Genomic DNA, 24,503 nt, shown 5'->3' with positions numbered 1-24,503 from the left:
CAGACACTGCTTCCCACAGTGCAGCTTCAAGAGACCTTGGATTAACTGCGCATGCGCTGAGGACAGACACTGCTTCCCACAGTGCAGCTTAAAGAGACCTTGGAATAATTGCGCATGCGCCGACGCCGGATAGCATGTAAGAAAGATTTTTTCTTTCGTTCACAGCACAGTAAAGGGCGACAGCTCAGCGCCAGCACAGGTCCGCGCGGGACACAATGAATGAGAGACAACAACTGCCTCCGGCCACGGAGCACGAGGCGCCTCGCGACACAGCACGCGCTGAGATGTATTTCAGTGCAAAGCTCCTCGGTTCGGCTCCTCTATTTGGGGGGTAGTGTCTTTTTTCTGCGCAGGCGCAGTGACACTGAATATCCTCTATCCAGGGCAGTTCACAGTCTGTACCCCGTGCAAGGTCCTAACTCGGCGCTCGGAAGTAGTATCTTCGCACCGCACATGCGCAAATGTGACGCGCGGGCCTGCGTCCGTGAGATGCCATATTTGTTCGCGCGCGCGATGGTGACTCGTGCTGCGGCCATTCCGGCGGGAATAACTCACCGGACCCCACTCCTCACAGGCAGCCGGGCCCCGGTGCGCCCCCACCCAGGCCCTGCAGCCCCCACTGAGCGATGCATAAGCAGAGGTGAGGGAGGCCTCTGATCCTGCATGTAAAATCCAATGAACACACGTTCAATTAAGAGCATCAATGCAGCTGCAGCAGCAGAGGGAGCGATCCCTGCACTGTGGGTGGTGAAAGCTGAAGGGGATCCCTGCAGGGTCTGTGTGTGACCTCGAGGATGCATTGGAGACCAGGAGCATGGATTGAAGCGCTGTGAAGCCCTGGCCTCTGCAGCACTATGGGCATGCATGACATCATTTTCAAATAGTATCACACAGAGTGTAAGAGAGGCCACCATAAGAATGAGCATTAATAACCAGAGACTATAACAGCACCTCCCGACCACAGAGTGTAAGAGGCGACCGTAGAAATGTGCACTAATAACCAGGGACTATTTAGGATTTGGCAAGGGTATAACAACACCCTCCCTACCAACAGAGTGGAATGGACCCCTTGGGTCCCAGCCCTGAAAGCGCCACCGTAGCAAATGTATGCATGCAGGATGGTGTCTGCTGTGTAAATGTATGCATGTGGGATGGTGTCTGCTGTGTAAATGTATGCATGTGGGATGGTGTCTGCTGTGTCAAATGTCTGAATGTGGGATGGTGTCCGCTGTGTCATATGTATGCATTGGGATGGTGTCTGCTGTGTCAAATGTATGCATGTGGGATGGTGTCTGCTGTGTCAAATGTATGCATTGGGATGGTGTCTGCTGTGTTAAATGTATGCATGTGGGTTGGTGTCTGCTGTGTGAAATGTATGCATGTGGGATGGTGTCTGCTGTGTTAAATGTATGCATGTGGGATGGTGTCTGCTGTGTTAAATGTATGCATGTGGGATGGTGTCTGCTGTGTTAAATGTATGCATGTGGGTTGGTGTCTGCTGTGTGAAATGTATGCATGTGGGATGGTGTCTGCTGTGTTAAATGTATGCATGTGGGATGGTGTCTGCTGTGTGAAATGTATGCATGTGGGATGGTGTCTGCTGTGTTAAATGTATGCATGTGGGTTGGTGTCTGCTGTGTCAAATGTATGCATTGGGATGGTGTCTGCTGTGTTAAATGTCTGCATGCGGGATGGTGTCTGCTGTGTCAAATGTATGCATGTGGGATGGTGTCTGCTGTGTAAATGTATGTATTGGGATGGTGTCTGCTCTGTCAAATGTATGCATGTGGGATGGTGTCTGCTGGGTTAAATGTATGCATTGGGATGGTGTCTGCTGGGTTAAATGTATGCATTGGCATGGTGTCTGCTGTGTTAAATGTTCAGCATGTTCTTTAGTCAGTCCTCGAACAGAAATGAAAAACAAAGTTAGTTTGTCATTCAGTTTGGCCAGTCTCGGAGAGGCCTGATTTATGGTATAATCTCCATATTGCACTTGCTATGCTATGAACTTTGTTTTTTAGGCTAGCATGCTGTCATGAATGATCAAATCAATTAGATCTTCTGAGCAGCTGCAGTGCCTGCTTGCCTTATGTTACTGAGAGCTGCAGTCACGCAGTCTGACTCTGGTTAGTGCCCTTCCATTTCTGGTGCTTTGTAGTAGTTTTAAGATCTTTTTAGAGGTTCCTATTACTCAAGTGAGTGTCATTTCTGATTTTTAGACGTTTCCCTCATCTTTATCGCAGTAAAGTGTCACTCATAGATGTTCAAATGTCACTCATAATTACAATGAATTTATGAAAATGTCACACATTGCAATCTGAAACCTGACAGCTATGAAATAGTGAAATAAGAATTAACTTGCAATGCAATCTAATCCTTCATATACATAAATTAATAGTTTACTATTTGTCCTGGTAGAGCCTAACCGCATGTCTGTGTGTTTTTATACCAGGGTCTCCACCTTTTCAAATGTGAGAGCTACTTCTGATCGAAGAGAATCAGATCGAAGAGAATCATCCTAATCTACTGCCTATATTATGTGGCTTAGCTAAGGGTAGATAAATGCCAAGCAACTTAATTTCTGCCCTAGAGCACCCAGTCCTGCTGCAGTAAGTACATAGCATTTGTAGCACAGGGTTACGGAAGGTTTACCTGTAGGGCCCCTAAGCCTTTGTAGCTCTGTTAGGAACCTGTGGGTTCCTCAGAAGTCACAAACAGGTGACATCTGGTTACACGTAACACTTTTTATAATGATAAGGGCGTAAACACAGCATAAACAAAGTGTAGATTAAACCGCAGGGTATAAATACACCTACACACACACACCCACCAAGTTTAAACCTGTACTAAACACACAATCCTCAATAACAGGTAGATAATACAAAGACTGATGGGCATAATTAAGCAGACCTAAAGATACATGCATAGCACAGACAAGATGAAGGTCTTGATTTAAAGTTTGGTGAGCAGGGTACTCCTTCACAAGCGTGGTGGAGTATCCTGTCCAACAAATGGATGGTCTGCCTGACCTAGTGCAAGTCAGGTGGATTGTTTTACGTCCAGCCTGACTTGAGTGCCGTTGGTGTAAATACATCAGACGGCCCTTCCTCTCTAGATCAGGCTGCCTGTATTTTTCTCCTATTCAGGACACCAAGGAAAACGTGGCAGTCATGAACAGAAAAACTCTAAAATGAACCCCACTCCCTGGCAGAAAATGTCAGAGGTGGGAGGGTGAGTAGTTATTTGTTTTTAAAAACAAACACCCACTTTGGGAGCGTGTTTAAAAAAAATACCAGCGTTGGTGAGTGGCCACCTGAAACATGGCAGCCGCTCACCAATCTTTCCATGCCTTCAGAGAAACCACAGTGGCTCCTCTGAATGGACGGAGTGCCCCCCAGGGCCAGCGGAAATCTCTACACAAGACAGGCGGCCCGTTGGACCTAAAATCAGGTCCAGAGTATTGATCACTGGCAAATAGAAGAGTAGAGAAAAGAAAAAGATAATAAGAAAGCTGTCTGTATGATATTTACTGTATACGAATAAGTAAATGACAAGACACTGCTGTGTCTCTTGCCAAAGGCCTTAGCTTGACAAACCCTAGCAAGGGATTTTCTTTCCAGCCTCTATGTTCAATCCAGTTCAGGTGGCACGGTGTAGGCAGGGGCTACTGGGTTGAGGTTATTTTCCTTTGATGTCCCGAGACCTATCCCAGTATGACTGTGCAAACTGGGCTGAGTAAATCTTTTTTGTACTTGACTCAAGGTAGCGAGGGCGAGCAGTTAGATTTCCCAGCTTGGTAATGTTGGCTGCTTGAACTCAGCGCTGAGCAATAAATCAAGAGTCTTAATAAAATGAATGACCGGCACACTGCTTATCTTGCCAAAATAAAGTACTTTACTCTCTCAATTGCACCCAATACTACATACTACATAATCAAAAACAAGTCAATATCTCTCGCCTCTACGTTGGCAGGTGCTGCTGTCCCTCATGGCTATCCCTCTCCTCCCTAGAGGCATGAATATAGTACAGGTGCCGTTCATTCAACCTCATACACAAGTGCTCTGTTAGATCTGGCACCATTGGCATGGGTCTCCCTTCCATTTTTTTGCTATTGCCTCCTGTATTTTTGCTATGTTTTTGCGTGTCTAGATGCTTTGGGCACGTTGCCACTGCTATTCAGTGTCAAAGTGCAAGTGCTCCCTCTTGTAAATTGTTGCACTGGATTAGTGACTCTATGATTGGCTTCTTTGATTTACTTGTCAGACGCTAGTACAGTGCACCATGTGTGCCCAGGGCCTGTAAATCAAATGCTGCTGGTGGGCTTGCAGCACTGGTTGTGCCACCCACAGAAGCAGCTTGTAAAATGTGACTTAGGCCTGCCATTGCAGAGCCTATGTGCAGCTTGGGGCTGCCATGTTGACTTGGCAAGTGAACCCACTTGCCAGTCCCTAAACCTTCCCTTTTCTACATATCAGTCCCCCCTAAGGTAGGTCCAAGGTTCCCCCATGGGCAGGGTGTATTGTCTGTAAAAGGTAGGACATGCCCTAATATGTGTGGCTTGTCCTGATAGTGAATTACAGCCAATTTAGTTTTTCACTGTTGCAAGGCTACTTGCTCCCATAGGCCAGAATGGGTAGTTTGATTATAACATTTTATAATCCCAACTGACCCAGGGAACTAGATAGAAATTCGAGTTTAGTATGCCTGAACTCAGAATGATAAAATACACCTTTTAGTGAAAGTGGTTTTAACATTCTTTGTTTGAAAGTACCACTTTTAGAAAGTAGGTATTTTCTTGCCTAACCATCCAGCCTGCCTCTGCTAGTTTGTGTATGCTGTGAGAAGTTATCCTGGCATATGATGTCCACTAGTTCTAGTGGGCACCTTGCATCAGTCTAATCAACCCTTATTGATGATGTTTGTAAAGTCAACCTTATAGAAAGCTATCCTAGTGGTAGCATGGGCCAGCAGTCATCAGCCTAAGACTTCCGTTGGCTAGTTAAGCGAGTTGTTTTACCATTTATAATCTCTTGAGTACCAAATGAAAGTACACCACACAAGGTATATATCAAATATATATATGTATTTATTCTAAACACAACCCCTCTGCACTCTTTAAGAGGTCAGAGGTCAAAGTACATTACAAGAATCTCAATCTCAATCACAAATACAGTTATGCCCAGGGGCCTCACTAACCATGTACTAAAATAGTGGTATAAGAACCACGTGAGGATTAGAAAGCAGGCCTGGGGCCTGTGGAATCGCTGGGGCTATTCTAAACAACCAAAGGTTAGGAAGTAGGAGGCCCACGGGAGACGCGTGCATTGTCTAAACACAGCTGCGGGTTACCATTGACTTTCTATGGGAAACGAAGAAGTTACAAATATACAATTTAAGGACACTTCCGGATGGACTTGGGTGGAACCCTTTTAAACTAGGACTCTTCGAGAGTCAAGATCCACGGGAGCACGGGAGTACTTGTGTTACCTCACCCAGGGAAGTCGGGTGCATAGGTGCCTTTTAGTGTCGGGTTTCGTCGTCGTTTTCTATGGAGACCTGTAAAGTGCTGCAGGCGACCAAAGGAAAAGTGTCCGGGTGGATCCAAGGGTGGATCAAAGATCTGTAGACCTGAAAGCAGAGGGGACAGAGTCTGGGTCACTAGCCAGTGACCAGGAAGGTACCAGGAAGGAACCAGGCGATGTTGGGTGCTTTTGAAGTGAAGAAGGTGAGCTTGTTTCTTCAGCCACATGGTCCAGGAGGCATCGACGATGACCAGGCGCTGGATTCGAGCTGTCCCACAAAGGATCTAGTATACTGCGGTGTCGGTATCCGGATTGGACCCAACAAGCCTTGGTAACCGCAACCCACGCAGGAAGTTGAGATGAGCTCTGTTGCAGACCAGCAAGGTCTGGGGCGCTTCTCCTTAGTAGGGAAGCAGGAGTAAGCTTGGAGCAACCAGGAAAGCAAGTTAGTTGTTAAAGGAAGTCTTCCAGGGGCTCACTAGCCAACAGACTAGGTACCGGAAGGACGCATCGAGCAGAAATGCAAAGCGGGGCCCACGGGACACTCGTGGGGTGTGCGGGCTTGAGCTTCGGTGCAAATGGTGCTCGGGGCTGGGGCTTCAAGTACCCCAATGCACAACCTCGAGTTACCTCAGGAGTCGATGCAGTGAGCAAAATGCAGGATTTCCAGGAGTCCCGATCCCATGTCTCTCGTGTCCACCACGGGTCTAAACTTTGCTGGGATCGAAGGTCGGGTCAGAGAAGTCTGGAAGTCTGTGTCCTGTGTCGCAGTCTCTATAGGATCCGTCGGGAGCCTCAAAACTGCAGACCGGCAAAGTTACTTGTGCTGCCTGTTTGAACAGGGTGGTCACTCCTTGACCACAAGGGAGATGTCCTCAGTCTTCCAGTTAGAATGTCGAAGTTCCGGGATATGTCAAAGTTCCGGGATTTCAGCATCAAAGTGTCGTCCAGGTGAATCTAAAGTCCTAGGGACACAGCTCCTATACTTATACTGAGTTAGGGGGCTGGACTACCTGCTAGGTCCCTCCTATGGGTGGACATGGGAAGGAGGTGGTTACACCCCCTTCCCTTTGTCCAGATTCGCGCCAGAGCTGGGGCTGTACGCACCAGCAACCGGTTTGAACTGGGCTATGCATGGAGCACCTTGTGTGCCCCAGGCAGTGTCTGGAAAAGCATTCCCTGAATGCAACCCTCCCTGCCCCAATACACTACAGGCTGTCTGGAGAGGTGCTGGCACCTCCCCTGACAGGAAACCTATTGTCCAGGCCTCCCCTGCCGGAGTTTCGTCCAGCAGCAGGAGGGCAGAGTTGTGTCTGTGGCAGCAGCATCCATTTTGTGATGCCAGGGCTCTGTTTAACTTTAACCGGGTAAACCAGTAACTACATGTCTTCTCCCTCTAGAAGGGTGGAATGCTACCCCCGCCAACAGGACTGGGGGATGTGGGGGGGTAGTATTCTAAAGTGTTTGGCACCTTACACAACTTGTTTTGATAAAGCCAAACCAAAGTTAGCATTAACCGCGAGGATTATAATGCACTTAGCTGAAGGAGAAGTGTTGTTGGGGTTGGCCTGCAGTGGTTACTTTATTGCCAAGGAGAGGAGAAAAGGAACTTTGTGTGTACTTTTACTATCTTGAGAAGATCTCCAAGGGCTTGATGCTTGAAGCTGAGCTTGCCTCCTGTTCTGAAGTCTCAGGGACACAAAGACTTCACCACCAGCTTCCCTTGAATTTACTTTCCTTGCTGGGAATTCTACTTGCCGAGAGGAACCTACTGTTGTTTGGGCCCTCTGAGAAGACTGTGTGTCGCTTGGAGCTGGAAGCGTAATGCAACAAGGAGAATCGTGTCGCCCCCACAGCAGTTGCCGTCGCATCACCGAAGAAGCATGCCGCCACTGCAGCTGTTCACCGTCACATCACAGACGAAGCTTGTCGCATCACCGGAGAAGCGTTTTGTCACCGTCGAATCACCGGAGAAGAGTGTTGCAGGGCCTGTCGCTGGTCAGAAGTTACTGAGTTCGCCGTCTGGCGTGCACGCATCGCATCCAACATTGTTGCATCACATGAAGGACTCTATTTTATTGTACCAGATTGTCGCGTCGCATCTTCACTGGGCTGCAGTAAGAAACAACGCATTAACTCCCCACATAGTAAGGAAGCAAACTCCCCTGCTCAGTAGATAGGAACCACACATCCACCCCCCCTGAGTGTAAGAAACGGTGCATCATCTTCCCTGCGATCCTTTTGCTTGTTTTGCGTGACGCATCTAAGGTACTTTGAGAGTAAAGTGTCGCAGTTACCATCCACATTGAATTAAGCGATTTCTACCATTTTAAAGTCTATTTTTGATTATAGTATTGTGGATTTTTGTTGTTTGGTCTTTAAATCTATTAAGTCTATTAAAGTTTACTTATTTTTCCTTACTGGTGTGGTGTCCATTTGTTGTGTTTTCACTGTATATCCTGTATGTGTTTACACATTGTTACATTCTCTTATGCTATGTAGTATTGTTTCTTTAATTGCATGTTCCATGCACATGCTCTGGCATGAGCTCCTGCATGAGCCAGGTTATTCTTTGAATGCATTCCAAGTTCTGATGCTGTGGTCAACAGTACAGTCTGATACAGTTATAACATTATAAGATAGATGCTGGTTGGAGTTTGACCTGTACAACGTGCTGCAATAAAGAAAACCTTTTAAAGCTTCAATTCTCTTCTTAATTACAACAAAAATTGGCGACGAGGGACACCACTCTGCAGCACGTTTAAGAGTGGTGAAGAACCTACTTATGAACGTTTTTACTAGTTTCTGATCTCTGAAGAACTTCGGTATGTACAATATGTTTTACTTGTTCTCTTGATTGAACCAGCGGCTGTAACCATAACCTTAACGTACTTTTGATGGTACCAGCGGCTGTATTTCTACGCATTTCAACGTATTTTCGTTTTTATCTACAACCGTTACTGATTTATATTGATTTTTGTGTATTTTTCTCTACCTAGAATTCTCATCTATGCGTCAAGTATTTACATGTTAATTCTCGTTAAACATTCAACATTGTTTTTCCTAACATTTAAAAGAAAACTTGAATTTACTTGTACGAGCGGAATTTGATGGCGTTTAACATCATTGCAACCCGGCAACCATTTACGTTCCTAACCTGGTAACCATCGCGTCTATTGTTTTGTTTCTCCTACGCTTCCTTGAAACAACGTCCTATGTCACACGCACTCGGCGCAACATGTTACATCACACGTACGCCGTACCACGTCAAGCGTTGTCCACCATTTTAGGGTTGCCTGGACAAAGTGGAACATACAAAGTATTGTTATACAATTTTTGCAATATATATATGGTTTACATTTTAACAATTGACTTAGTCTAGCTCCTTTATTCAAACCAGTATTTACAAGGAGATTTATTCAATTTTTTTTTTACAAAGATAAATATTACTTTACTACAAATATCACATCAACTTACCATATTTGACCATGCAATTTGATCCACCTGCTAAATTTCTTCAATTAAAGGGCGACCCCCCCATGCCTTGGTCGAGATGGAAAGAAGAATTTGTTACATATATGAAAGCCATTGACGGAGAAAGGATGGATTCAGAAAGGAAAAAAAGTATTTTACTTCATTGTTTGGGTTCTGATGGACAGGTTATTTTTAGGTCTCTTCCCCAAATTGTTACTCCTAACGATGGATCTGGCGATGCTTTAAATGTTTATACAGAGGCACTTGCTAGACTTGAGAAAAGGTTTAAACCTACTGTCAGTATTGCTTTGAATCGTTTTAAATTTTATACGAGGAAACAAAAGGATGATGAGTCTTTTGATTACTTTTTAACATCTCTTAGGTCTCTTAGTGTCCATTGTAATTTTGGTACCATGACGGACGAAATAATAAGAGACCAAATTAGTGTCCATGTCAAATGCAAAAAGATTCAGGACAAGTTATGGGTCTTGGGTAATCCTAATTTAAGTGAGACCATTGCTACAGCTAAAGCTCAAGAACAGTCGGATTTATGGATGGATACTATCAGGAAAGATCCTATCAAAAAATCTCAAGAAGAAGAAATCTGTTCTGTTGGAAAAAGATTTGATTCCAAAAAAGATGCTATTCCAAGGTCTAATTTCAACAAGTCAAAATTTACTTCACATCAAGTTTCCACTTCTCAAGGTGTCTGTTTTAGATGTGGAAATAGGTCACATTTTGCAAATTTTCCAGGATGTCCTGCTCTTCAAAGAGAGTGTAAAATATGCAATAGAATTGGACATTTCAGTAATATGTGTAGAGATAAGCGTCCTTTTAATAAGGGATCTGTTTCTTTTATTTCAGAGGGGAATAACGATACACTTTCTGTACTACATAATGTTCCTGATACTGATAATGGGTTTGTGGTGTCTATTATAGAATCTCAAACAACATCAATGTTCAGTTCACCCAAATGTAGTTTTCAGGTACTAGGTACTGATTTGCTGTTAATGGTTGATTCAGGTTCACCATGGACCATTATTACTTTTGAATATTATAATATCACTTTATTAGATGTTTTACCAATGATCAATCTCAAAGAGTCTGATATCAATGCCAGTGGTTTTTCTGGTACCAAGATTAATTGTATTGGTTTCTTCCATGTTAACTTAACTTTCAGACACAGGAAAGCTGATGTAAAACTATACATTACTAACAAAGGTGTCAACGTTTTAGGATGGTTTGATTAGTGGAAACTTGGCATATTGCTTAATCCACGTGCAAAAGAACAAATATCATTATGTGATGATAGTCTAATGAACACTATTTCTACTATTGAAAATTCTGATGTTTCTATTAATTCTGAAAAGATTACTAATTTTACATCTCATTTTCAAAATGTTTTCTGTGATAAGTTAGGTAAGCTTAAGAATTTCTCACATAAGATCGTTTTAAAGGAAAATCATACACCAGTTGTGTTCCGATAAACATCAGAGAAGAACTTAAGAAGATGTTAGATGATTTACTTAAAGAGGATATTATAGAACCAATAGAGTCATCTGAGTGGGTTTCATCAATTGTTTTGGTACGAAAACCTGACAAAAGTTTGAGAGTGTGTGTGGATTTGAGAGCGGTAAACTCGAATATTGTAATTGACTGTCACTCTTTGCCGAATATTAATGAATTAGTATCTCTGTTTGATGGTGCTAAAATTTTCTCTACCTTAGATCTGCGTTCCGCTTACCATCAAATTATGCTAACAGAAGATTCAAGGAAGTTAACTGCATTTATAACTCCACAAGGTCTTTTTCAATACAAGAGAATGCCTTTCGGTCTTGCTTCAGCTGCCTCTGTTTTTCAGAGGGTAATGTTTCAGATTTTTAGAGATGTAGATAGTTTTGTAAAGTGTTTTCAGGATGACATTTTAGTTTTTTCAAAGGATAACATAGAACATGAGAAACATTTACATATTGTATGTTCAAGATTGGAACAAAGTGGGTTGACACTCAAGGCACACAAGTGGGTTGACACTCAAGGCACACAAGTGTAATCTGTTCAAGAAATCAGTTGAGTACTTAGGGCACACCCTTTCGGGTGAGGGTGTGGTTCCAAAACAATCTAATGTTGAGGCAATTATTAAGGCACCTGCTCCGGAAAATAAGGATCAGTTACTTTCATTCGCTGGTCTTTGTGAATATTATAGCAAGTTTGTCACAAACTTTGCCACAAAAATGGAACCTTTGAGAAGGTTACTTAGACAAGGAGAAAAATATGAATGGTCTGAGGTGCAACAGCGTGCTTTTGAGGATATTAAACATGACATCATACATGCCCCTACTCTTAAGCCTTTTCGCATGAACAGGGAGTGCATAATTACGGTTGATGCAAGTTTATATGGCTTGGGTAGTGTTCTTTCCCAAAAAGAGGGTAATGATGAGTGGAATGTTGCGTTTGCCTCAAGAACTCTTAGTGAATGTGAACGAAGATATGCTGTGATTGAAAGGGAGTTACTTGCCTGTGTTTGGGCCATTGAACATTTTAGATTATATGTCTGGGGCTCAAAGTTCACCCTTAGAACTGATCATAAGCCGTTAGTGAATATCTTGTCAGTAGGGGGAGGTTGGAATGCAACGGCTAGGATAGCTAGATTAACTTCTAGACTGCAGGAATATAACTTTACTACGATTTATGTTCCAGGAAAGAAAAATGTTACAGCAGACTGTTTATCACGCTTACCATGTGTACAAGAGGAAGTTAATTCTGTAGGAGATGATGATTTTGTTCTTTCAGTTCAAGATATTGTTTGTGGTAAATTTCAAGATATTTCAGAGACGTTATGGGAAGAGTGTGTGCAGAAAGATCAAAAGTGGAGAGACTTAAGAGAATGTGTTAAGAATGGTTGGCCAAGAAAGGATTTAGTGCAACTGGAATTGATTTCATTTTACAAGGTTCTGGAGGATTTAGAATTAGATGGTGATTTCCTATTTAAATCAGGGAAATGCATTCCTCCAGAAGGTATGTATGAGGTAATTTTACGCATTGCGCACAAAACACATCCTGGCATTTCTTCCATGAAGATGTTGGTGAGAGACTATTTTTGGTGGCCAGGAATTGATAAGTTTGTGGATAGGGTTGTCAGAGAGTGTGAAGAATGTTGTTCCAGTGAAAAGATGCTCAAAGTACACACACCTCCAATGAAAATTGTTAAATGGCCTTCTCAACCTTGGAAGAGGGTAGCTTTTGATATATCTGGTCCGTTTCACATGTTGCCTGAAGCATCGCGGTATGCTTTGGTTATGATTCATTATCATTCTAAGTGGCCAGAGGTGAAGTTTGTCCCAAAAGCCACCACTGAAGCTGTTATTAATTTTTTCAAAGACATTTTTACTAGGGAAGGTTGTCCTCTAGTTTTAGTAACGGATAATAGAGTTCAATTAACTTCATTGGAAATTAGTGTTTTCCTTAAAGAGTGTAATATTATCCACAGGTTGACGTCTGTTTATGAACCACATGAAAATGGTCAAGTCGAGAGATTTAATCGGGTCTTGAAGAATTTTGTGGTTGATTCTATCAAGTATGGTGTGAATTGGGTAAGTGCTTTAAGAGAACGTTAGTGGAATTATAAATCACTCCGCACTCAACTACACAAGTAAGTCCTTTCAATTTGTTAAAAGGAAGGAATCCTGCTTCTAAAGTTCTACCTTGGTGGCTAAGAGAAAAATCTCATTATTTTGTTGGTGACAAAAAGTGTGTTGATGATATTGTCAAACGTGTTGAATGTAAACAGTTGAAAGTTAAGAAATGGTATGACAATAAATGGGGTGCTAAGACACAATGTTTTCAAGTAGGAGAGTGGGTAATAATTCGTAAGCCTGGCTTAATTAGTAAGGGTTCAAACAAGTTTAGTGAACCAATTTTGATCAAAAGAGTTTTCATCAATAGTGCCATGACTCAAGATGGTAGGATATGGAATTTTAAAAGATTAGCCAAATGTCATGTACCTGATGTTTTGCGTAAAGAATTTTTGCATAAGAATGTACAATTTAGTAAAGATGATTCAATTGCCTCTCGAGTCAAAGAAACCAAACGCATTATAAATGTACCAAAGAGGTTTTTACATTCAGATTGACTGCTGCTATTTTCCGGTCTCCTATGATTTGTTTTCACATGATCTGTTCCTTGTTTTTTTTATTGTCTTGTACATATGTTTTGTTAATGGGGAGATGTGTTACATTCTCTTATGCTATGTAGTATTGTTTCTTTAATTGCATGTTCCATGCACATGCTCTGGCATGGGCTCCTGCATGAGCCAGGTTATTCTTTGAATGCATTCCAAGTTCTGATGCTGTGGTCAACAGTGCAGTCTGATACAGTTGTAACATTATAAGATAGATGCTGGTTGGAGTTTGACCTGAACAACGTGCTGCAATAAACAAAACCTTTTAAAGATTCAATTCTCTTCTTAATTACAACACACATGCTTTACACACTGCCTCTGAGATAAGCCTGTCTGCTTGTGCCAAGCTGGTAGAATTTTCCTTGGAACTTTTTTTTGAGAACTACCAACTGTTTTTCACCATGAGCAAAGCATCATCCATTGCATCTGTTGACATTGATTTTGAAGACGTGTCTTACCTCAAAGCTGCTTGCTGGAAATTTAAAGTCTCTATGAAAGCCTCACCAAGAAAGAGGTATACCAGAAGGCGCTGAAGGCCTGGGTAAAATGTAGGAGTGCCACTGAGCGTCCTGAAGAGCATAGGGAGGAGGTAGAGAATTTAGATGGGCAGCTAGAGGGCTCAGTGGGCCTGGATGGGAGGAAAGTGCCTTCCAGAGCAGGCAGCAGTGTTTCTTCAAAGGACCTGTCCCCAAGAGAGTTGGAGGACAAGGAGAGAGATAGAGTGCATAAGATGGAGCTGACCAAGCTCAAAATAGACGGGCAGATGGAGTTGGAGAATAATAAATTGGCCTTGGAGGAGGAACAAAGAATGCATGTGGAGCATGCGAGAATGTTGAGGGAATTGGAATTGAAAGTTAAGACTTTAGAAATTTCTCCCTTTGGTGGCAGGGCACCGTCCATGCCTGTAGAAACAAGTGTTTATTCCCAAGGACGTCATTAAGGAGTTTCATAAGAATGAAGATATTGGGCAATGGTTTAAGGCCTATGAGGTAGCTATGACATCCTGAGAAGGATTGGGGATCGTTGTTGTGGGGGCGGTTTCTCAGTGATGGGCGGGATACCTTATTGGATTTGCCTTCTGAAGATCAGACTTCTTATGTGAACATAAATGAAGCCTTAATATCCAGGTATGGTTTGACCCTGGAGCTTTATAGACAAAGGTTTAGGAATTGTAAGAAACTGGAGTCTAGCACTTGGGTAGAATATGTTTCTTTCTTTGGCAGAGCATTGGATTGTTTGGTGAAGGGTAGCAAAGTGAATGATTTTGAAGCGCTCTATAATTTGATTGCATGGGAGCACTTGTCCAATAATTGTTTTCCAGAGCTACACCAGCACCTTATTGATAGCAAGCTGACTAACCCTCGGAAGCTTGCTAAGGAAGCGGACTGCTGGTTGAGTACCCGGGTTATGTGGGAGACTTTGCCAAAGGTGGGCAGGGTCCCCAGCAGAATCAATCAATCAATCATTTGTAAAGCGCACTACATACCCGCGAGGGTCTCAAGGTGCTGGGGGGGGGGGCTGCTACTGATCGAACAGCCAGGTCTTGAGTATCCTCCTGAAGGTCAGCAGGTCTTGGGTCTGTCGTAGGGTCAATGGGAGGGTGTTCTAGTCTCCATACAGACCTGAGGGTAATAGTGTAGTGGAACGAATGAACCGTGACTTAAAGCAATCATTGACAGCTCGAGTTATAGGCACTAGCAGGAATTGGCTGGCCCACCTCAATGGCGTGCAGCGTGCTCTTAATAATCTCCCTAGAAGTTCTCTGGGTGGGCGGGCCCCATACGAAATGGTCCTTGGTATCAAGATGTATGTACCGGACCTTGACGGTCTAGACTCGGTGGCTGTTGCTGCCTCCTTTGACGTAGATGAACATTGCAATGTTTTACAGAATCTACAAGAGACAAGAGACAGTCTTGCGAAGGAACATTTGCCCTCCACTACGGATGATGCGTTGCAGATCCTGGTAGTTGGCTGGCTACCCCAAGTTGGAGAATTGGTCCGGGAGAAAATGGAAAACAAGAAAGAATTCGGTCCCTCTTATCGACCTCCAGTTCCAGTGCTTGGTGTGAAGGGCACAAGAACAGTCATTTTACCACCACTTCCAGGTCGTAAAGAAAACAGGTATATCTCCATTGACAATGTCAAGATACACAGAGTGGCCGATTCTTCTTAGTATGACACCGGCAGTCTCATGTCCTCCGATTGTGAGAAATTCTGTATTGGCCACTGCTTTGAATCCTGAGCCTGAGGTGGCATTCGAGATGCCTGCAATTTCTAGTCCTTTATTGAGTACATTGCCTGGTACTCAACTTGATGAAATTGACTACACCTACCCAACTGGCTTATCGATGCCTGATTTACTAACTCGTTTGGCCACAGAATCTAGATTTTCTTTTGACAGTATTTCACACACATCAGAAAAGCCCTCGCGGATTACAGTCTATGCAAGATTATTTAAAAAACATTTTTTGATTCCCCCTTGGACATATATTTGGCTGGTGCTTTTTTCGATTTACCTTTTTATGTCAATTGGTTTTGTGTTTTATTTTTTCCGAATGGTCAATGGACACTATGTCGAAGAGAGAACATGCATTTGACATCTCAATGGAACATTGGCACCCCATTCCTCCTCGCATACTGCACACAGATTGAAGAGAGACTTGGCTTTTGTTAACATCATTGCTTGGCCTGTCCTGGATGGGATTGTATGGGATGCTTTTACATTTCAAATCCATGGCCCCACTGAGGTTATAAATGTCCCTAATGTGCTTAGAGTTAACATGGGGTATGTAGTTAAACAAAACATACGTTCTGATGATTGGGATGTTCGGGCTGTAGAAGCGGTGTTTTCTGATTTGAAATATTATGCTGATTTTGATGCTGAAGATTTGTATTTAGAATCTGCTAATTATGGTGATTTATTTTGTTTCCAACATTTTGGTAACCACTACCTACATAAAACTAATTCCAGGAGGAGCACTGTAAATTATACACAATGGGAGCATTGTCCAGTTCCTATGCAAGGCAGTTCGAGTACCTTTTTGAAAAAGTACACTTATTTTACTGACTTTAATCAGTCCACTCCCACATCATTTTATTTTAAAGTGACAGAAAAGTCCATGTCCAAGGTTAGACTTACCGATACTAAGTTATTGTACTTGAAGTCCTTTCTAGACCAGCTAGCTGTTGGAGGCTACGAGTTGTGGAAGGAAACAGTTGACCTTAAATCAGTTTGGGGTTCTAAAAATTGGCAGGTACAAGGCATTGAGGCTTTGCACCGTGCATGTCTCATCCCGAATCATATGTTGTTTTTGAATTCTACCATTTCACAGACAACATGCTTTGGATTGGCTACTTCTAAAAAATTAAATACTCCTCCTTTCCCTGATTTGGAAGAATATTCAGGTTGGGGTAGTACTACAAAGTTTTTGATCAGAGAGTTGCAAACTCTATTGCTAAATTCGTCCTTTAACATATCCAGTTTGGTTCCCAAGGGTTGGTTGCTGTGGCACAGAAGTGCTGACTCGTGCCAACATCGTTTTCTGGGTTTAGCTGATGGCTTTACACAGGTCAGGGTCGATCCCCGTTTTGAGAGTGACCATTCTGTAACCACCTATTCAGTAGGCAAATTATGTCAGAATTGGCTCAAACATTCTACCTTGGCGTCAGTTAAACTGCATTTATCTAAGCTGACTAACAATGTTGATCTGAATGATGTCATAAAAGGCCCGGCTAGGGGTAGATCTAAAAGATGGATATATGGAGTTTATAATGAAATCTGGAAAACATCACAGATTGAGGCGGCTACCCGCCTTAGGTCTATAGATCAGGCTAATTTAGAAAAAGTGCTTGCAGTTGTGGATAATAGCATTAACACGCTTTCTTCCCGCATTTACACATTGGATAATATCGTGTCATCTGTTGTTGATATTGTGCAAGATGAAGTGTCTGTATTATACCATGGTCAAAGTCAATTGCGTTCTGTTATGCAGTTTGCATGGACCCTGCAGACGCTTAAGGCCGGAAAAGTGCAGTGGAATTACATGAATACCTCTTCTCTATTTGCCCCTTTTAATTTGACTGATAAGCAACGTTTGCTTTCAATGAGAGATGCAACTTTTTCCATGTTACACATTGAACGATTGGAGTCATTACCATTTTCTGTGGCAGCGGCGTCTACTGCAACGTGGCTTATCCACGGATTAATAACTTTACCGTTTGCTCTTTTAGAATTTAAAGGGAGGGCAAGGAAGTTTATCTGAAAAGTGAAGAGTGCACCGAAACACCGGATCACTCATTAATGTGTAGACATATTCAATTACACGGCTCTTGTAATCAAGAAGAGCCTAATTTAGACTGTGTTTTGAAAGGCACCCCCGTGCCCGCTGTCGTCCCCACATTCACATTACTGGCAAACAGCAGTTATTTACTTTTAAATAATGAGGATTGCTGTGGGTTAATAAAAGACATTGCTTATGTCGTTACAGTCAGTGAACATGTGGTTTGCTGTAAAAATGTGTTGTATCCACCCACGCATGGGAACTAGGATGTTTCCATCTGGCCGAGGATTCCGACCTTGAAAGCAGAGTTCAATAAGATGAGTCGCATAAGAGCTCTATTGTCCAAAAAAGAAGTTGCCCTGACATCTGCTCATGAAACATTTGTCCTTCACGTAGCTAACACCTGGACAGAGGTGCATGCTTTATTAAATACTGACCTACCATTGCATTTCGGTGATCTGATTCATACAGTCTGTAACGCATCCTCCACAACGGGGCTGGCGCACTTTTTTAAAGTAGTTAGCAGTGGGCTTGTGACTTCATTTCAGAAGATATTTGGGGTCATTCCTGCATTCTTCCATTCTATCTTTTCCAGCTTATTTGGAGGTTTTCCCCCTTTTACTGGCGCTGGCTGCAGGCGTACTTTCGCTGTTTTGTTTCATGCAAAATGGATGCACATCCTGTGTTACAAGACGAGCTATCGCGGCTGGCACTGTATCGCAACATGATGCTTGAATACTATGGAACGCTGCCGCTCGCCTCCTTAAGTGCAGTTTATGGATTATCATTTCGATTTTCCTATTTTACATGTGTCCAGCCTGTCTTTCATTGCCTGAGTTGTGATTTCGACTGGGCCCTGGATTTGTGTCTCTGCAATGTTGTGTCTCCTGAAGTGGATTTTAATCAACTCATGAGCCCCTTAGTTGCTCATGAATTGCTTTGTTCTGATGGAGGGATTATGGCCTTTGCAGCGATGCATGGAATACTGGGTCGTTGGAATATATTCACAGTGGCGCAAGATTTCTTGGCACACAGTTTCATCGAGAACCCACCGAGTTGTCCTCTGATGGTGCTAGAGGCTCCGGTAATTGAAGAGCATGTATGTTCTTTCCCGCTATTAAATTGAATGGCTGAATTATTTTCTGATGATAACAGTGACTTCTTTTTGGAAGCAGTTGCTGCTTATTTTGCATATCCGGTGCTAGGCTGAGATCTATCGATGCCTTTGTTGACATTGAACTTTTTCATTATTTTTTTGCAGCTATTAAAAACTTTTTAAGCCCCGGACCTATTAAGTTTGATTAAGGCGAACACTAAATTGTCATGATGGTGAGATTTTGGTTTTTCGGGTGACGAAAATATTTTTTTTCTAACTTACTCAAATTTGAACTGACTATCGTTATTGAACTCTGCATTTCAAAAATTAGACCCTTATCTTATCTTATCTTATCCGTGCTCGGATCATGGCAGGGTGTCATATTGATATGCTTTGCCTATATGCAGTGTTAAGTTAGCATGAGCTTATTAGGAGTTTAAACGCCATTTTACCTTTCTGCTGCTTCTGCGAACGACACATAACTCTTACTTTAGCTTTGAGCCTAGTAGAGTGTTTTGATTCACATGAGAATAATATGTTGTTACTCTGATATCAGCTTTGCTTGGTGAGCTGTGTCTGTACAGTGAGTCCTGAAACCTTCAAGGATATCTCGACACAGTGGTTGTTGTGAAGTCTCATCTTCGCACGTTCCTAGACATAACATACATGCAGCTGCGGCCAAATTCTGGCTTTTGGCGCGTTTTATATTGCTTTGCACAGAGCATACACACACACTTGATGGTGCTTTGCACGCAGAGAGCTGGTGGAAGATGATGTGATCCCTTACCACTAGGATCTGAGGTATGGGGCCGCCCTGCTAAAAACCAAAGAGACCTTCTTAGATATAATATAATATACTAGCAAGGGAGGGTGAGAATTAGGTGTTGTTTAGCCTTCTTCGCTTTAGCATTTTAACATGCTTTCACCTTTTGTACACTATGGACTAGTAACTATGCTGATTACTTTGTTTCTTATAATATGTTTGCTTGTATTAGCTAAGATACTGCGCTTGAGAACACTGCATTAGAAAATAAACATTGCAAATGTGCATGCGTCCTCATTTACTCCTTGTTCTGGATTGAAATGATTGTATAACGAAAGAGTGTTCATGTGTTCCACGTTACCTGAGGTGTTCTAAGTCCATTTTCTGGTTTGTATAAACATTGGGAGTTTGTAATAACCAACGAGACAGTGTAGCTAGTCTGGTAGGGGATTTTGGGTACTAAGGTGAGATTTGGTACACCCTAATTCAATGAGGTTCCAAGTCTCTATGCACAGTTCTGTATGAGAACGGAATCACTGCGACATGCCGATGTGCAGCACCACACACATGCATCCCCGACAAAGTTTGAAAGGAGCTCTGAAATGAGCCTCGGTCCTCTAAGAGCACCCTATAGAGACCGGTGTGCAGCATCACACCGATGTAGCCCGTCAAAGTTTGGAAGCCGCGTGAGGAGCACTGAGACGTGCCTCGGTCCCCTATGAGCGCCCTTTAGTGGCCTGTGCACAGCACCACACACATGCAGCCCTGTCAGAGTTTGAAACACGCATGAGGAGTGGTGAGATGCGCTCCAAAGGCTGCTTATGAAAATGATGCATTGTTAGAGCGCGCAACAGCAAAAATTTCAAAATAACTATGTAGACACCAGCAAAATCACCAGTTAACCGTTTAACAATGAATTTAAGTGAGGAGACAATGAAACACACTTAACTGATAATCAGAGATGATGGACTATATTATATGGAGTATTTAATGATTGGTTACAATGTTTTTTCATTCCCTAATGGTTTTCTGGGTAAAGTAGTTGTTTGTGCTGCTGTATGAATTAAAGTGGAGAAAGATGAACAGAATCCTCGCCTCTATTTCTGACATCTAATTTTTTGCATTCTAAAAGTAAAGATATCTCTGCAGTCATCCCGATTACAAAAAAGATGAAACACAAATGAATGAATGAAATGCTTTACGAGGCTGAGCACTCAAGTTAAGGAATAAAAGAAAGGCAAGAAGATGGGAATAGCGAGAGACAGAAAAAGCAATAAGAAAAGAGCAAAAAGTATAAAAAAAGATAACTAAATAAGAGAAATAGATAAACAAGTAAAATGGCTGCGGTATAATATATTCAATGGCACTTATAATACGGCGGCCAGGATATCCGTCACGTTTGTTACGGAATAACCCAACCACCGAACTCTAAATCAGGCTCTTAATACTTTGCAATGATGCTGCTGTTAACTATGCAACATTACTCAGTAGTCATGACCAAGAGACATCTGGTCGTGCATAACACACTTTTTATAATTACAAGGGCGTGAACACACTGAATGAACTACAAGTGTAGATTAAAACGCAGGGTTTAAATACACCTACACAAACACCCAGAGACTAAACCTGTAATAAACACACAAGCCTCAGTAACAGGTAGATCATACAAAGAATGATGGACATAATGAAGCAGACCTAGAGATACATGCGTAACACAGACAAGATAGGTCTTGATTTAGAGTTTGATGAACTGGGTACTCCTTCACCAGCGTGGTGGAGTACCCTGTCCAACAAACGGATGGTCTGCCTGACCTAATGCAAGTCAGCTGGATTGTTTTGTGTCCAGCCTGACTTGGGTGCTGTCAGTGTAAATACATTGGACTGCTGAGCCTCTTTAGATCAAGCATTCTGATGTATTTTTCTCTCATTTGGGGCCACCAGGGAAACCCGTTAGTACTGAACAGAAAAAATGAACCCCACTCCCTGAAAGAAAATGAATCCAGGAGAAAACTCCAAGGGTGTGAGGGTGATTAGTTATTTGTTTATAAAAACAATCTCCTGGTTTGGGAGCTTGTTTTTGAAAAACACAAAAGTTGGTTAATTGCGGCCTTAAACATAGCACCCACTAACCAATCTTCTCATGCCTTCAGAGGAGGCACAAGGGCTGTGGCTCCGCTGAAGGTACAGAGCGCCACAGAGCCCGCCGAAATCTTTAAACAAGGCAGGTGGCCTATTGGACTTAAGATCAGGCCCAGAGTCTTGATAATTGATAAGTAGAGGTGTGGAGAAAAGAGAAAAAGGTCATTAGAATGCTGCCTGTATGTGATTCATTGAATATGACAAGACGCTGCTGTGTCCCTTACCTTAACGCTGACTATTTAAAAACAAAATTGCTATATATGCTTCATTTGTTTATTTCTCCAAAGTCAGCTGAACAAGTTACTGGTTATGTTAAATCATGTCATACAGGACAAAAGATTGAGGTTAAACAAAACATCCAGTTGTCTAGAAACATACAAGGACCAAACGCCTTAGCCTGACAAAGACTATAATAAAAGTGCCCTGCTAGGGTTCATGTTCAATCCAGTTCAGGGACCATGGTGTAGGCAGGAGCTGTTGGGTTGAGATCATTTTCCATTGATGTCCCAAGGCCTGTCCTAGAATGGCTGTACAAACCGGTCCAACACTGGCGTAACGAAAAGTGATGGGGCCTCCCTGCACGGTACTTAGAGGGGCCCCCTCCGGGCTCAATCAGGAGCTCTCCGGCCACAGTCCAGTGCCAAGGGGGCCCCTTGGAGCTAGCATCCCCTCTGCACTGCGGGGGCTGCGTGGGCCTGTGTTACGCCCCTGCGGTCCAAGTAAATTCTTTTTGTACTTGACTCTCAAGTTAGTGAGGGCGAGCAGTCACAGAATTCTCAGCTTCCTAATGTTGGCTGCTCGAACTCAGAGCTCAACAACAAACCAACAGCCTCAGTAGAATGAATGACCAGCACATTGCTTATCTTGCTAAGAAAATTTACTTTACTCACTCATTTGCACCCAATACTAGATCATTCAGAAACAAGTCAATGTCTATAGCCTGTTAAGTTGGCAGGTGCTGTTCTTACTCATGTCTATCCCTCTCCTCCTATTATCAGGTTCCTTCTCCCTGTTCTGATCCCCTCTTCTCTAGTGGCTTTTAGGAGTAACATGAATACAGTACAGGTGCAGTTTATTCACCCAATGGGCATGTGCTCTCAGCCCTAAGGGTTTATCCCCTTCACAGGTTGAGTCAGTCCTTTCAGGGTAACTTTCCATCTGCCCAGCACTCGAAGGGCATACCTGCACACTTGAGAGAGCAGTGGCCCACCAGCAGGCTTTTGTCAAGCTCTTTCGACCTGGGTGCATGTCTGCATTCAGTAGGGCACCCACTCCTCCTTTTCGTTGCAGTTGCCTGAAGATCAGCAGTCCCGAAGGTATAGCGGTCACACCTGGCCTGTTGGTAAGTGCAGCCCATCTGGACCTTCCCCCCATCAGCAATTTAGCCCAAATTGTGGCCGGCTGGACCACAGGCGTAGCCTCAGGCAGGGTTTTCGACACGTGGGCAGTTCTAACAGGGCAAAGCATTGTATGTTCCCCCAGTTACTAAAAAAACAGCATACGTCTTGGCTGCTTTATGCTACAGCCAAAGTCTTCTGCAGCTTTTCCGTCTAATTTTTCAGTCTGCAAAAAAATGATATCCTGTTTTTCTGCACCCGGTAAATCCAGGTGCAGAAAAACCTCACAACTGATAATCAGGTGGAATGAAATGAACACATGAAAGTACGCCTTAATTTCATTGCGCTTGGTTCGCCATAGTTGAGGGATAGGTCTAGGCATAGGCCTCGGAACACACAGTAGATCAGGGTGAAGCTGGGGCTATCAATCGAAATCCTGGATATCAGAGACAAGTAGTGGGTAACTCAGGGCAGGGGAAAACGACTGTTATCCATGGAGGGGACATTCCCGTCCCAGAAATCTACATTACAAATGAATTAATAGTAATATATATATCTGTTTTGTGCCAGCGCATATGACTTTAAAAATTGACAGGGTACATGTACCCTTTATGAACTAATTAAAACTGTGAAAATTCTAAAAATCCTCTCAGTTTACCATTCTACTCTTTGCTGTGTCGGAAAACTAGCTCAAATTTTTCAAAATTCTATATTGATTTGGCTTGTGAATTATATTTTTGCAAAACTACACGTATTAACTATTTTATTTTAATACTACAGGTGATTGAAATTATGAACGAAGAAAGCAAGATTTAGCACCAGGCAACTGAAGGCCGATACCATAAGAAGGATTGTTTTGAAAAAATTAAGGATATCCAGCGTTCTGAGTTTGAAACTGTTTCCAAAATCTAGGTGTGGTGAGGAACCTTACGCTGATAAAAGTACTGTTCCTGTAAGTGAATTTTCCAACTTTGTGTTTCATTAACCCAGAACAGAACCATATCTGAGCACACAGCATCAGAAATAATGTGGAAAGATCAGTTACTTCAGCATCCTCATCTGAAATATTACCAGAAAGACAAATTGCCTCAGCATGACAGAATAATGTTCATCTAAAGACTCATCCAATTCCCGAGAAGAAGCACACGCTGGTTAAAAGAAAGTTATAACAAAAGGTTTCTTCTGCATACCATTAAAGAAAAGACTCTGAAAGAAGACTCTGAAGCTTACAGGTCCAACAGCCAAAAGCACAGAAATTCAAAATGACCCTTGCTCAACAACCAGTTTTAACTACTGGTGCAACTTTGAGACTTTCTGCCTCTGAATATAACACCTCGAGCAACTCTCCTCACTTTAACAAAACCCTTAAAAATTCACCACTTTATTTTGTTCAAGACCATCTCACATATATGTTTCCTTTTTATTCTGTACTGTTCTGCAATTCTATGTAAATTGCCTCAACATTATCTGTTGTGCAGGAGTGATGTGTAAAACTTTTGAATATAAAACGAATTAAGTGAACACCGTGGTGCTATATGTAATGTAAATAGATCCCCATCATCTGAACAACTAGAAACTTGGCACCAAACACAGGAAGGTTAACAGGAACTGATGTTCTGCGACTGATGATCACAATACTACTGTGCATGTTCTGGCGTCTTTAGTTACCACCATTATGCCAGTGCAAAAATGTACTTAACGTTTAATCATTAAAT

At 42.6% G+C, this 24,503-nt stretch overlaps 1 long non-coding RNA gene across 1 annotated transcript; it reads left to right on the top strand.

Annotated features, from left to right (window-relative positions):
• Positions 1-515: 515 nt before the first annotated feature.
• On the top strand, positions 516-24,328 carry LOC147737691 (uncharacterized). Its single transcript, XR_015300642.1, has 3 exons — positions 516-640; positions 12,484-12,586; positions 23,569-24,328. It is a non-coding gene; the product is annotated as an uncharacterized LOC147737691 (long non-coding RNA).
• Positions 24,329-24,503: the final 175 nt, after the last annotated feature.

This window comes from Lissotriton vulgaris, chromosome 1_1 (assembly GCF_964263255.1).
Source record: "Lissotriton vulgaris chromosome 1_1, aLisVul1.2, whole genome shotgun sequence".
Taxonomy (NCBI): domain Eukaryota; kingdom Metazoa; phylum Chordata; class Amphibia; order Caudata; family Salamandridae; genus Lissotriton; species Lissotriton vulgaris.
The sequence above is the reverse complement of the archived record's forward strand: the minus strand, read 5'-3'. Positions and strand labels throughout refer to the sequence as shown.